Source organism: Rhinopithecus roxellana, chromosome 13, assembly GCF_007565055.1.
Source record: "Rhinopithecus roxellana isolate Shanxi Qingling chromosome 13, ASM756505v1, whole genome shotgun sequence".
Lineage (NCBI taxonomy): Eukaryota > Metazoa > Chordata > Mammalia > Primates > Cercopithecidae > Rhinopithecus > Rhinopithecus roxellana.
Window position 1 is genome coordinate 53,519,755 of NC_044561.1, and position 13,674 is coordinate 53,533,428.

A 13,674-nucleotide genomic window follows, 5' to 3' on the forward strand; every position below is an offset into this window, starting at 1 on the left:
TCCAGGCCCTACCACAGACGAATGAAATCAGAATCTCTTGGACATTTAAACAATGAGTGATTCTTTCTTGGTGATTCTAATGTGTAGTCAGGGTTGGGGCCACTGCTTTACTTCATGACATCATGATACTAAAAATAGTACTGGAAAGAAAGAAGGAAGGCTACCATCTGCCTTCCAATTTCTTCAGGTGGGAACCTCTTCATAAGACTGTATGTGAAACCAGGATATGAGATCCTTATAAGTAATTCCATTTATAAGAAAGAGAGAGAGAGAGAGAGAGAGAGAGAGAGAGAGAGAGAAAGACAGGGAGGGAGGGAGGAAGGAAGAAAAGGAAGGGAGGAAAGAAGGAAGGAAGGAAGGAAGGAAGGAAGGAAGGAAGGAAGGAAGGAAAAGGAAGGGAAGGGATAGGAAGGGAAGGGAAAGAGAAAGGAAAGAAAGAAAAGAAAGAAAGAAAAAGAAAGAAAAAGAAAGAAAAAAGAAAGAAAGAAGAAAGGAAGGAAGGAAGAGAGGAAGAGAGAAGGGAGAAGGAAGAAAGAAAGGAAGGAAAAAGAAAGGATGAACGGTGTTTACAGCTGGAAATCAAACAGAACTTTGCCTGACACATGTTCATTTTTGGCCATTTTAGCCTTTTCTTTTGTGGTGAGAACCATTACTTCAGCCCAGTTAACCCTGAGATCACTCACAAAGACTGAATTCACAGTTGGCTGTCCAGTACAGCGATTCAAGGTGAGGACTGTGAAGTGAGATCAAGATTTGAATTTCTGCTTCTCAGATCACCAACTATTTGACCTTGGGCAAGTGACTTAATTTAAGACTTAGTTTTATCATTTATAAAGTAAGAAGAATAATACCTATCTCACATACTCTGATTTATTGGTATGATAGTCAATGTGCTATAAAAATGAATTCATAATTAAATGACATGGTAGACATAAGGCATTTAAATCAAATTCCTGATCTATAGCAAACCTTCAACATATAGCAGCTGTTATCATTAGAGCTAAAATGAATCATGTATCTAGGCTAGGGTCTCGTTTCTTTGCTGTTTTGGATAATGGCTCAAGAATGAGAATAAAGCCCACTGAAGAAGTCTTGATTATCCTTAAAGCTGTAAGCTCACTAGAGTTTTTTGTGTGTTGCCAGTTTCATTCAGGTCCAGGAGTATTGGTTATTGTTGGCCTATATGTTGAAGATTAACTTTGAGGAACCTTTCCAGTGGAATTCAGGCCAAAAAAAAAATTCTGAGACTGCTTTTGATTTGCTTTGAGTTCATTGCAGCTCATGTGAAGGATGCAAATATTTCCATATTCCCTGCTATCTGCTAGGGGTCTTCAAGAGATGAGTCATAGTGACCTGGAGGTAACATTTTTAGAATGCTAGTAAGATTAGTGTTAAGAACATAGACAAAGTCTGAATCTCTCCAATACTTGATTTTAATTTAAAAAAAGAGGAAACATATTACAAAGCAAGCAGAATTTCAACATGATCTTTAGATGGTAAATTATGTTTTACCTTAGTCTGCATTATTACCACAATACTTGCACCTGGCTGGTATGTGGGGGTGTGTGTGTGGGGGTTAAAGGGACCTGTTATTTACCTGCTTATCTATCAGATTGGTAATACCAATCCTACTCTGCAAATTTAACATCAGAGATTTACTGTTCATAATAGAATAAATGCATATTGAGAACCACACTTGAACTTAGCTCTTATGACAGGAAACTTTCAAAGTTAGAAGTTACACTGAGCTTGAATTTTAAGATAGAGGCAAAGTCATTTAATAAAAGTAAAAAGTGAAGGATTGATGGATGTATAAGTGGATGGATGGATGGATGGATAGATGCATGGATGCATAGGTATATGGATGGATGGATGGATGGATGGATGGATGGATGGATGGATGGATGGATGCATAGGTGGATGGATGGATGGATGGATGGATGGATGGATGGATGGATGGATGGATGAATAGATGGATGGATGGATACATGGATGGATGGATGGATGGATGGATGGATGGATGGATGGATAAATGGATGTATGTATGTATGGATAAATGGATGGATGGATGGATGAATAAATGGATGTATGAATAAACGGATGGATGGATGGGTGGATGGATGCATAGGTGGATGGATCCATAGGTAGATGGATGTATGGATAAATGGATGTATGGATAAATGGATGGATGGATAGATGCATAGGTGGATGGATGGATGGATGGATGGATGGATGGATGGATGGATGGATGGAACGATGGATGGATGGATAAATGGATGTATGGATAAATGGATAGATGAATAAATGGATGCATGGATAAATGGATGGATGGTAGATGCATAGGTAGATGGAGGGATGGCTAGATGGATGGATGCATGCATGCATGCATGCATGCATATGTAGGTAGATAGATGAATGGATATATAAGTAGATGGATTGACTGATTGAATAAAATGCTGAAGTTAATAGAATTCTCTGTTACTCTCTATGCCCATATGTTCTTCATGGCCACATGTAAGGTTAGCCTTATGATGGAAGATTGGCATTAGTATTGTCATTTTTATTTCAGCTTGTGCCTACGTTCTGTGTTCTCACATGTTCCCCATAAACATTCACATGGTCCAGTGTGCAACTATGAAAGAAGCTTCCCATCACCTGTGCCTCCCAACCTCACCCCACTCACTGCAATCTGAGGAAGAATTCCAACACCAAACAAACACTAGAAAGTACCTTGCTGGCGTGGGCTTCCCTGTTAACTGAACTAAAATTCCATCTCTAGGACTCAGTGAACTGACAAGTGTTATTGTTTCCAAACTTGAGCTATGTTCACCCCGTCCAGGTGCATTTCTACTAGCAATAAACTTATTGCTAGTAAAAGCACACCACATCACAAGGAACAGCAAATAGCAGACATATCTTTGCACCTTGACACAGCAGCACAGAAATTATATCTGGTACTCGATTCAGTGTCAGGTGGTGTAAGCACTTTGTCAACAAATGAACAGAAGGGGTAACTGAGCAGCGACAAATATTTCGTTAAGTTCTGTAACCAAGATAGGAGATAGATTCTCATACTTGATTGCTGGGAATACGTACATCCTATAAAAGCCAAGAAAGTTAACTAAGTGGCACAAACCTTATAGCTTATCAGTACGATGCAAGGCACTTCAGGAAAACTGGCATGATAAAACTTGGTTTCCTAGGAGCAAACTAATTAAATTATATTTATTCAAGTAATCTAAACTATTTGACTACTCAAGTGGTTGGACAATAAAATAACTAGAATAAGATTCAGAAAAGCCTAGTACCTACATTGCTCTCCCTGGGAGGTGCAGCAGCACTTCGAGGGCATGCAAATTGTTTAAGATATTTTAAGGCAGCTCAGGATCTCTGCATACGTTCTAGTGAAAACAGCAGATCTTGAAGGAACTGAAGTGCATGGCTTCTGTGTCCCACAATTCAAACATGAGAGGAGATGAGAACTCCCGTATTATAAGATGACTTTGCACGTGATCCTTCCTAGAGGTGAGTTTTCAGGTAAAACGGAGCTCCCTGTCGGAGTGCAACCATAAGGAAGAGGACCTTGATGTGGGCCACCTTGGCCCCTCACCATGGAACTTCATTCCCTGATGTCTTCTGACAGAACACACGTGGTGCATGTGTGTTCCTCCCTTCTCCAAACTGTGTAAGGACCCTGGGAGGTAAACTGTTTTTCTCAGTTCACTGGTGCAAAACCATCTCAGATAAGTCAATCCGCTTGCCTCAGGTCTTTGAATTAGTAAGTAGCAGCTTTAGAATTTGAATCCACAGCTAAGACCAAACCTACTTTTCTCCCTCACACCCCCAGTGGACTTTACTCCTTGCCAGGAAGAAAGAATGTAACAATTCAGTGTCCCAAGGCAAGAATTACAACTTCAGTTCAATTTTGCTGTTGGTGTCCGCACTGTAAAATGAGATTTGACTGGCAAGATAAGACATACCAATTTGAAAAACTGAGCAATTTGAAAAACAAAACATAATGACGTTTGCCCAAGAGATTGCAATGATTGTTTAAATTGATAACCCAAGTACTCTTTCTGATGTATGTACTAGGTGATATATGTTATTTACTGATTGATAAATGGTAAGGCTGCACCTTTAGATTTACTGCTGCCTACTAAGTACACACAGATTTCAGAAGGGAAGTGAGCAGAGGTGAGTTTTCAGTCATAACTCAACTTTCACTCTGAGTTAGGGTAACCACAAGGGCAAACCAAAGCCGGTGGAACAGAATGAATGACAGACAGGAAATATTCTCCAGCATGTGATCAGGAATAAATCCATGGAGGTGAAACAACTCCAGGAATTTTTCTTAATAAAGAAGGAAAGAAAATACAGTCGCTGCATGTCTAGTCCATATAGGTGTGGTCAAACACCAAGGAAGCTGAAGGCTGTATGTATGACTTCAATTTCAGAAGCCTGACCTTGGCTCAGTCATAATTCTCTAGCTTTTATTCTTCAGGTCAGACAGTCAAGGAGAAGAAAAATAAGAAAAACCAGTACCCTGTTACTAGGCACTCTTTATCATCTCTTTTTCAGCTGGAGTCTCCGTCATCTCTACATGCGCATTTGATAAGCTGAAGCGCAATGATAGAATAAGATGATCTTGGACAACTTTCTCTTCGAATTCATTTTTAGCTTAATATATTTGCTGTGGCTTTTCTAGGAAATGTTTGTTGAATTAGCCCCTGTGCCTTGCTAGGGCTGATAAGGAATAGGTGGGATTTAATAGTCGAGAGTTTGAGTTCACAACACCCCTTTCTATACTCCTGCTAGTTCTTCAGTGTGAAGTCTCTTAGATTTTTATGACAACTCGGCTGAGATCTTTCATTTTACATAACTTAGCCAATTTGCATTGCTCAGTTTTTCCACAATAACTAGAATATTTGGCAAAAGGGTACAATTTTGCAATGGGAAAGCTCCCAAAGTGAAAAACCTAGTTGTTTACCCAGTTCTCCTGCTAATAATAAATACCAAAGAAGAGACCTGGGACTTCTCCTAGGCCCTCTTGCACTGATACCAGGTAGAAAGAGGGGTATTGGTGCAGAATTAGGGTTTGAATGACATTCTTCTGTGTGGATATTAGAGGGATAAACTATATGGATTGATAGGGAAGTGTTTCAGGATGTTACAAATGAGGACGTTACAGCCTAATAATATCACTACATGCTGGAGCAAATAAAGGGCCATAAAACATGCAGTGTGCACCCAGCTAGCTCTTCCAGAGGCCAAGAACTAAACTTGGAAAAGGGTGAAAGAGGCCTGATCTATGCTCAGGAATTGAAATGTCATAGCAACAAATATCAGGACAGGAGGGATCTGGAGGTTCACATTCTTCAGACAGTTTGATGGAACTTGGTGATGAAAGGCGTGCCTGAATCCAGCAGGTAGAATCAAACACCTGGCCTGTCCATTGATATTGTCACCTTGAAAGGCAGATATTCCATTGGCTCGGTGATTTTTTTTTTTTTTTTAATACTTTAAGTTCTAGGGTACATGTGCATAACGTGCAGGTTTGTTACATATGTATACTTGTGCCATGTTGGTGTGCTGCACCCATCAACTCGTCAGCACCCATCAATTCGTCATTTATATCAGGTATAACTTCCAATGCAATCCCTCCCCCCTCCCGCCTCCCCATGATAGGCCCTGGTGTGTGATGTTCCCCTTCCTGAGTCCAAGTGATCTCATTGTTCAGTTCCCACCTATGAGTGAGAACCTGCGGTGCTTGGTTTTCTGTTCTTGTGATAGTTTGCTAAGAATGATGGTTTCCAGCTGCATCCATGTCCCTACAAAGGATGCAAACTCATCCTTTTTTATGGCTGCATAGTATTCCATGGTGTATATGTGCCACATTTTCTTAATCCAGTCTGTCACAGATGGACATTTGGGTTGATTCCAAGTCTTTGCTATTGTGAATAGTGCCGCAATAAACATACGTGTGCATGTGTCTTTATAGCAGCATGATTTATAATCCTTTGGGTATATACCCAGTAGTGGGATGGCTGGGTCATATGGTACATCTAGTTCTAGATCCTTGAGGAATTGCCATACTGTTTTCCATAATGGTTGAACTAGTTTACAATCCCACCAACAGTGTAAAAGTGTTCCTATTTCTCCACATCCTCTCCAGCACCTGTTGTTTCCTGACATTTTAATGATTGCCATTCTAACTGGTGTGAGATGGTATCTCATTGTGGTTTTGATTTGCATTTCTCTGATGGCGAGTGATGATGAGCATTTTTTCATGTGTCTGTTGGCTGTATGAATGTCTTCTTTTGAGAAATGTCTGTTCATATCTTTTGCCCACTTTTTGGTGGGGTTGTTTTTTTCTTGTAAATTTGTTTGAGTTCTTTGTAGGTTCTAGATATCAGCCCTTTGTCAGATGAGTAGATTGCACAAATTTTCTCCCATTCTGTAGGTTGCCTGTTCACTCTGATGGTAGTTTCTTTTGCTGTGTAGAAGCTCTTTAGTTTAATTAGATCCCATTTGTCAATTTTGGCTTTTGCTGCCGTTGCTTTTGGTGTTTTAGACATGAAGTCCTTGCCCATGCCTATGTCCTGAATGGTACTACCTAGGTTTTCTTCTAGGGTTTTTATGGTATTAGGTCTAACATTTAAGTCTCTAATCCATCTTGAATTAATTTTTGTATAAGGAATAAGGAAAGGATCCAGTTTCAGCTTTCTACTTATGGCTAGCCAATTTTCCCAGCACCATTTATTAAATAGGGAATCCTTTCCCCATTTCTTGTTTCTCTCAGGTTTGTCAATGTTTTTAAAGCTGAAATGTGTGATTGATCATCAATCAAGCACCAATTGCTAAAATATGAAAATGGAAGGACATGTAGAATGAATCACTACTTTTGTTTTCCCCAGTTGATCTTTGAAATTATTCAGGGTGATAATTGCATTTTCTGTAATATTCTATTTCAAATATTGTAAAGTGGGTCTTGGAGTGTTGGGTTCAAAGTCAATCTGTTGTATGTAAGACAATGTGTCTGGCCATCTGGTAGAGATAGGGTCCACGGCACACATACCTCACCGTCTGGCCTAGGAGGCTCCCTGTACAGTTGATTCAGAGTTAAACCACAATAAGACAACAATAGAAGAGGTGGGGGTAATACAAGCCAGCACGCCACACATTGCCTGATGAATGATCCAGTGAGGCTTTCAAAGCAAGGCGGGATTTCTCTGGTTGCAGTGGGCTGGAGAAGGTAACTATACTTAGCAGATACTGCTTTTCTATTTGCCAGCCCACACTGTCAATGGTGGAAAACAGTCATTATCATATCCCTTCTTGGATGGGAATTGCCACAAAATAGTTCACTTGGTAAAAGCCTGTCTGAGGTGAACCAGGCACGAACGGTGTGTATTTAACATGTGGTGTAAGGTTGCACCAACAACAGTAAAGGAATAAAGTTCAATTTGAATAAAGCAAGAGGAAACCGGATCACCCTTGGGTTCATGTCAGTGGTTGCTTCACAGTTTCTCAATTCTGAAGCCATGCTGCTGATAGGGACCTAGAATCACCAACTAACTCCAGTAGAAGTTTAAAGGACACTTCCATACGGAGCCCCTATAGAGCAAGGTGGGCACTTCATGCACCCAACTTTTAAGTATATACATTCCCTCCTGACAAAGTTAGATTTTACAGATGCCGTGGCAAATGTGCACTCAGTGCTAACAAATTAGGATATCAGGCCTGTATTAATGCTTTCATTTTCCAATTATTTTTTATTACATTTAACAGCTGACTTCAAAAGAGCTGAGGACACACAGAGGAATAGGGTGACCCAGCATCGCAATTTGCCAGCGAGTAGGGGATTTCTTAGGATGCGGGACTTTAAGTGTTAAAACCAGGGCAGTCAGTGGAAAACCAGGATCATTGGTCACCTTACACAGGGATGACTTGAAGGTAACATTTTTATTAAGTAAGTTTTGCACTTTTGGATAATTTTTGAACCATCTCATTTAAGGAGAACTTCGATGAAATAGCTTCCATGTCTTCCTGAGGAGGAACGCTTTGTGTTGAGGGTGGTAGGTGGTGGGAAGATGGGGAAGCCTCCAGTGGGAGGCTGGAGGTTGCTTTCAGCCCCATTTGCTTCTCCCAAGGGAAAGCTAAGGGACAAGGGGAGACAGGCGATTCTATAACCAAAGCCATTTTTCTTGTGATTTCTTGCTGTCTAAACTCCATGAGGCTAAGGCTAGAGTTACATTGCTAAGCTGTCCCAGAGGTCAGATCACTTGGCTCTTTTAATCTTTACTTAAATAATCTTTAATTATTTGCTCTTCATTTTTCCTGGAATGTCAACAACCCTACTTTGTCTCCACCTATGGAAATCTTGTGGCCTGCACTCAATTGTTCCCACCTCTGGAAGGCTACCTTCAAACTCCCAGGTAGAGTCAATTCCCTTTCCTGTGGGCTTCTAGAATATTATGGTCCTATAACACTTATCACACTATATCATGGTTAGCTATTTGTCCATCTTTCTGCTGAACTATACAGTTTACTCCAGTTGAGGAACTGGAGGCTCTTTGGAACTCAGCAAAGAGAAGGCATCTGATTTAGCTACTAATCAAACTAAATTGACATGATTCCAATAACAAAAGTTTCTATTAGTAACAAGAAAGCCCTGCTAGGATTCTCCTGGCATTTTGAGGAAAAGACCATATGCATAATAAAATCTCGTGTATCTTAAATGGAATTCCACATTTTAGTGCTGAAATTCACGATTTCCCAACCACAATTGGGAAACTGACAGAGTGGAGGAGGATGGGAATATGGAGGGAGTGGGGAGCGATGGTTAGGGGTAGTGACAGCACCCGCACCATGGATTGGAAAACATTCCAGCACTCACAGGATTAGCCATCGTAGCCAGTGCTGCTGGGAGTCTGCCCCAAGCCCTGTGAATGTTCTGCACTGCTTCTGAGAGCCCATTCCGGTGCTTCTGTGTGTGTATTAATTTTAACAGCCTGCTGCCCCTACCACCATCTTCATAAGATTGCCCTCGGGCTATGGGAGCCGCTTCCACTTCCGTTGTGGATGCAGGAAGCCAGAGCCCTTGGGAAATTGCATGTTTCCTTTCTACTCTCAGTCAAAGACTGATGGGCAGCATCACGGAAGCCCAGCTCTCTTACCGAGGATGCTATTTTCACTCCAGAACTCCCTCCCCAGGATTAGGCAGGGACTGGGTCTTGTCCTTGTCCTAAAATTGTACCCCAGCTTCTTCCCTTGCTAACTTGCTTTCCCCACACCACTTTGGGTTCCTCCTGGGAGTACTACTTTAATAAATTGCGTGTGCATTTTTGTTTCAACGTCTACTTCCATATAATCTAACCCCAGACAAGATTTTAATTTTGTGGCTTCCTAGAGCAAGCTTCTTGCTAGAAAGACCCAAAGGCAAGTAGGTCCTCACCTCTGGCCTGTGAGGTCTGGCAATGGGTACACGTTATTCTTCAAGACTCACCTATATTCAAGGGATCATTTTCAATACTTCTAGGATAAGGATGGTGAGAACAAACTGGAGACAGCTGGCCATATCATGCTGCACCTGTGGAGGGCTTGTTAAGCTGCTAGATTCACGGGAGAGTCTGATGAAGTTTTAAGAACTGTTGTAAGCTTCCATAAATAGCTCCATATCTAACCCAACTTAAATAGAATTTATTCCAAGGTAAAAATATTTTTTTCCCTCTCATCACACTTTAAGGTTTTTTATGTCTTGATTCAAGCCAAGATGAGGATTGGAAACATTATAGCAATTTTATTTTCTTTTTTGGAAATTATTCTTGGGAAACAGTTCTCTTGAAAAAATTGGTTCTTATTAACTTTTCTGCCCAGTATTCAGATGTCTTTTCAGATCTTTGTAGAAAGATTCAGACTTCTATGTATTTTCTATGCAAATTTGACACATGTAAGAGTATTTCTTTCAGTTAACTGTAGAGATGGGGGTGGGGGAGCAGAAAGAAAGAAACACAATTTGCTGAACAGTCATTTATATTTGTTTTTATTTTCGGCTAAAAGGTCATTAAAATTAACCATGTTCAATTGTGAAATGATTAGCTATGTTATTTCATGTAATCTTATACAGTAGATTTCCCGCTCTACTCTTTAGAACCAGATTGTGAAACAGATTTTACTCATTGGATGAGAGAGAGATTGGATGGTAGAAAATATTATTTTGTCAGGATTAACAGTTTGTCATATTTCCCTTAGTCGGCTTCAGAAATTTCCAGAAATACTTAGATCATTCAGTTGTTAAAGCATGCTAAAAGGGCCCAGCCTTTATGACAGAAGTCACATAGACGCACATTTTAGAATTTCCCCACTCACCACTCAACCCTGCAGTCATACATTTATAATGTCTCATCTCCTTTGGTAAACTGTCAGATCTGCAGACTCAAAATCTAATTGTTGACATATCACCAAATGAAAAGTAACAAAAACAGGTAAACATCACCAAAAATCAAGAACATTGTCTTAGCATTTAAACTTTAAAATGTATTTATACTACTCCGGATTCATTTTCTCCTTCCATCATCTTTAAGATTGTTATAAATGAGTATCTGCTCTACTGCTTATGGTCCTGCAAGAACTAAAACTTCCAGGAGTATTAAACTATGGTTATAATTCATGCAGTGTGTAACTCAATGCTGAGAAGAAGCTACGCATGCATATGTATGCTCAAAATATAAGAATTTAAGAAAAATGTACAATGATGAAAAATGCATGGACTGAAAGTGAAAAGAGCTCAAAACAGCTCTGTAGCTGTGTGACTTTGCACAAATCTCTTACATTCTTTGGCTTCCATCTCCTTGCCCTTAAAATACAACTAATCAAGCCTACATTTTGGTCTGAGCATGGAATTAACAACATTTCTGGCAGTGTTTTACAAATTGAAAAAAGGTGTTCAAATGTTAGTTTATTAAGTAAAGCTGAAGCTGGATATACAGATTAAATATAAGGAGATAGCTAAAGTTCCATGGGAACAAATCATATCTTCCATATGTAATCTTTTATCAACCCACTTGACAAATATGCATATTTTTTGAGGGACTATGATGTGCCAGATATTGCTGGAAAGATGTTTGGTGAACGAGACAGGTACCATTGAGCTTTAGACTGGAACACAGACGGTAAACGGAAAAGCTTTAGGGCCGCTTCAGGCAGTGGTAAGTGAGATACACAACAAAAGGGAGTCTTGGGGCACGGAGTTGGATCGGGACCAGATCAGGTAAGGACCTCCCACAGGAGGTGCCATTCGGGCTAGGACCTGAACAATGAGTCAGCTCAGTGAATGAAGGCCAGAGGGGACCATTCCAGGCCGAGGAAATAGCCCCTGCAAATCATCCCACCTGAGTAGCTGGTATATACTCAGATCCTTTACTTCTCAGTTTTCCCTCTTTCATTGTTCTTCACCTCTGTGCTTACTCGTTTTCTATGAGACTTTTAGCATATCCTCGCGGGAGAACTATCTGATTCTAGACTGCTGGAGTAAAGCTGCACCAGCTTTAAGAAGTCCAAATCTTGTGTGGCTTCTTCATCCTCCTGCCCTAAACCCCTGGGAGCCCAGTGTCTGCTTTCCAGGGCCACCATTTAAGCTCCCAGGCTGAAAAGGAGTCTCTTGCTTCCAGGGAAAGGGCAAAAGAGAAGGAGACTGAGGCATACCATCTCCACTGGGAAAACAGAAATGGAATGATTAGGGGGAGAAAATGAGGAGTTCTCAGCCCTTCCTTCCTAAAGGCAGAATGACACCCCATCCCTTGCAGCTCCCATTTAGTTCAAGCACCCAGAGCAGCAGCAGCTGCACTTGGGGTGAATTGCGGAGCCCAGTACTCTGGTGAGAGGAAGTATCATTCATTTCCAACAGAAGCAAGGCGTTCCTCACCCTGTCTGCTCTATGTCAAACCAGATGCAGTGGCCTGGCCCCACCGAGGTGCCTGGGCAGGGGACATGTGGATGTATCATTGTCTCCCATGGGAAAGAAACCCTTTGTGTCTCTTGGCATTGCCTTTGGACCAGTGTAGAGGGCTCTCTCTAGGGGAAGTACTTGTGAAAAATCCATTCCATCTCTTAGGATTGAACACGGTCCCCATGCACTCTGGCTATGAGAAGGCCAGGAGAGCACATGAGCCTTGGGCTGGCCTCCCTTGATGTGGTGGCTGCAAGAGTCACTTTGCGTAGGATGGACATATAACCTCATTCCCGAAAGAAGCTTCCTGCTTCTGCTTCCAGAGATCTTCCATTAGAAGCCTGCTTCAAGGATGGAATTCTGACCATTTCTCATAAAGATGCCAGACTATGCAAGAATGCTGGAACCCAGATTCCAACACATATCCCCAAGCCCAATTTCCATGATCCAGAAGAACCCAATTTTGCCCGTGTCTATTCAGCTTCTTTATACACACACACACACACACACACACACACACACACACACACACACACACATATATATAATATATTTATCAGGGAAAGTAGGGGTGATGGAAGAAAAATCAGCTCAATAAGAGGGTTGAGCTAAAAACATGAGTTTCCCTTGTGGCACTTTGCTTAAGTATGTTTAATATAGGTATAGTCTGTATGGGTTCGTTCTGATTCCCCCAGGAGGCAAGAGGTTTTGTTAATATTCATTTGGGGAGGAGAGAGGAAAGAGAAAAAGAAAACATGGGATAAAGGAGAGATTGTTAGAAAAGGTAATCTGGTTATTTATTTATAGTTTACTTAGCCAAAGGGACCTTAAAAAAGCTTTGATAAGAGTGGCCCAAGTTTCTTCAAAGATTAACTGGCATTCTTTAAAAGGCATCAGTTTTCTTTCGCACAGGTGTTTGGAGAGCCTGGACTGGATGCCCACTAGAATCCTGTGCTGGTCTGTAGATTTCCTTAAGACCTTAAGACATGCTGACATCATGGTCTCCTTTCTCAGATTCCTTCTCTCTCTCTTTCTCCCCCACTCTCTCTCTCTCTCTCTGTCTCTCACTTTCTCTCCTTTCCTCCCTCCCTCCCTCCTTCCTTGTCCCTCCCTCGTCTGCCCAATGTCTCCCAATCTCTTTCTTTCTCTCTTTAGTTCTCCAGGTAATTCTTACTCAAACTTGTACCAACTTGTTTTTGACTGACAGTGAACAGTGAGAGAGTTTTCTTCATTTTGAGGAACCCTAAACACCTATCTTTCCCAAGGCAACCTGTCAGGACTGAGCATTTCTCTGACTTGACATAACTCCCCATCCAGCCAGGAGTCTGCACTCTTCCGTCTTTGCAGGTAAGAGGTACACAGTGCTTATGTCAATTCTGGGGCATGTGGCATGCTGGAGGTATTTTTGAAAAACTTTACTTCTAAAGGTAATGAAAACATTTGATTCTTTTAAAACTTATTTAAATCATTCAAGACACTCATGGAATTTACAAGTGCTGTTTGCATGTGGAAAATGGGATTTTACTTAATGATGGGATAAAAAAAGTGTTTTATTCTTGCTCGTGAAACAATATCCAGATGTTGTCTTGTTTGCTGTGGGTCTACGGGGGTCTAGCTCGCAGGAGAATTACTCCGACTTCCCTTTGCAAGGGTCTGTCAGAGCAAGTTTGTTATTGATTTTCAGCGATTGCATAGTTCTTTGGCTAATTCTGAAGCAGTTACTTTCC

At 41.0% G+C, this 13,674-nt stretch overlaps 1 protein-coding gene across 9 annotated transcripts in view; it reads left to right on the forward strand.

Moving 5' to 3' along the window:
- The window catches only part of KCNJ15 (potassium inwardly rectifying channel subfamily J member 15), an 85,845-nt gene that overhangs the window by 15,550 nt on the left and 56,621 nt on the right, over positions 1-13,674 (forward strand). The window contains exons 1-2 of one of the 9 annotated variants that reach the window (XM_010368716.2): positions 9,866-12,904; positions 13,155-13,294. The exons of 2 other annotated variants lie outside the window; for them this stretch is intronic. The gene's annotated coding sequence lies outside the window, so the exon portion shown is untranslated. Of the gene's footprint in view, positions 1-625; positions 727-6,800; positions 13,295-13,674 lie in introns of those variants that run through there. 6 more of the 9 variants (XM_030913868.1, XR_004052469.1, XR_004052470.1 and 3 more) reach the window with 6 other exon arrangements.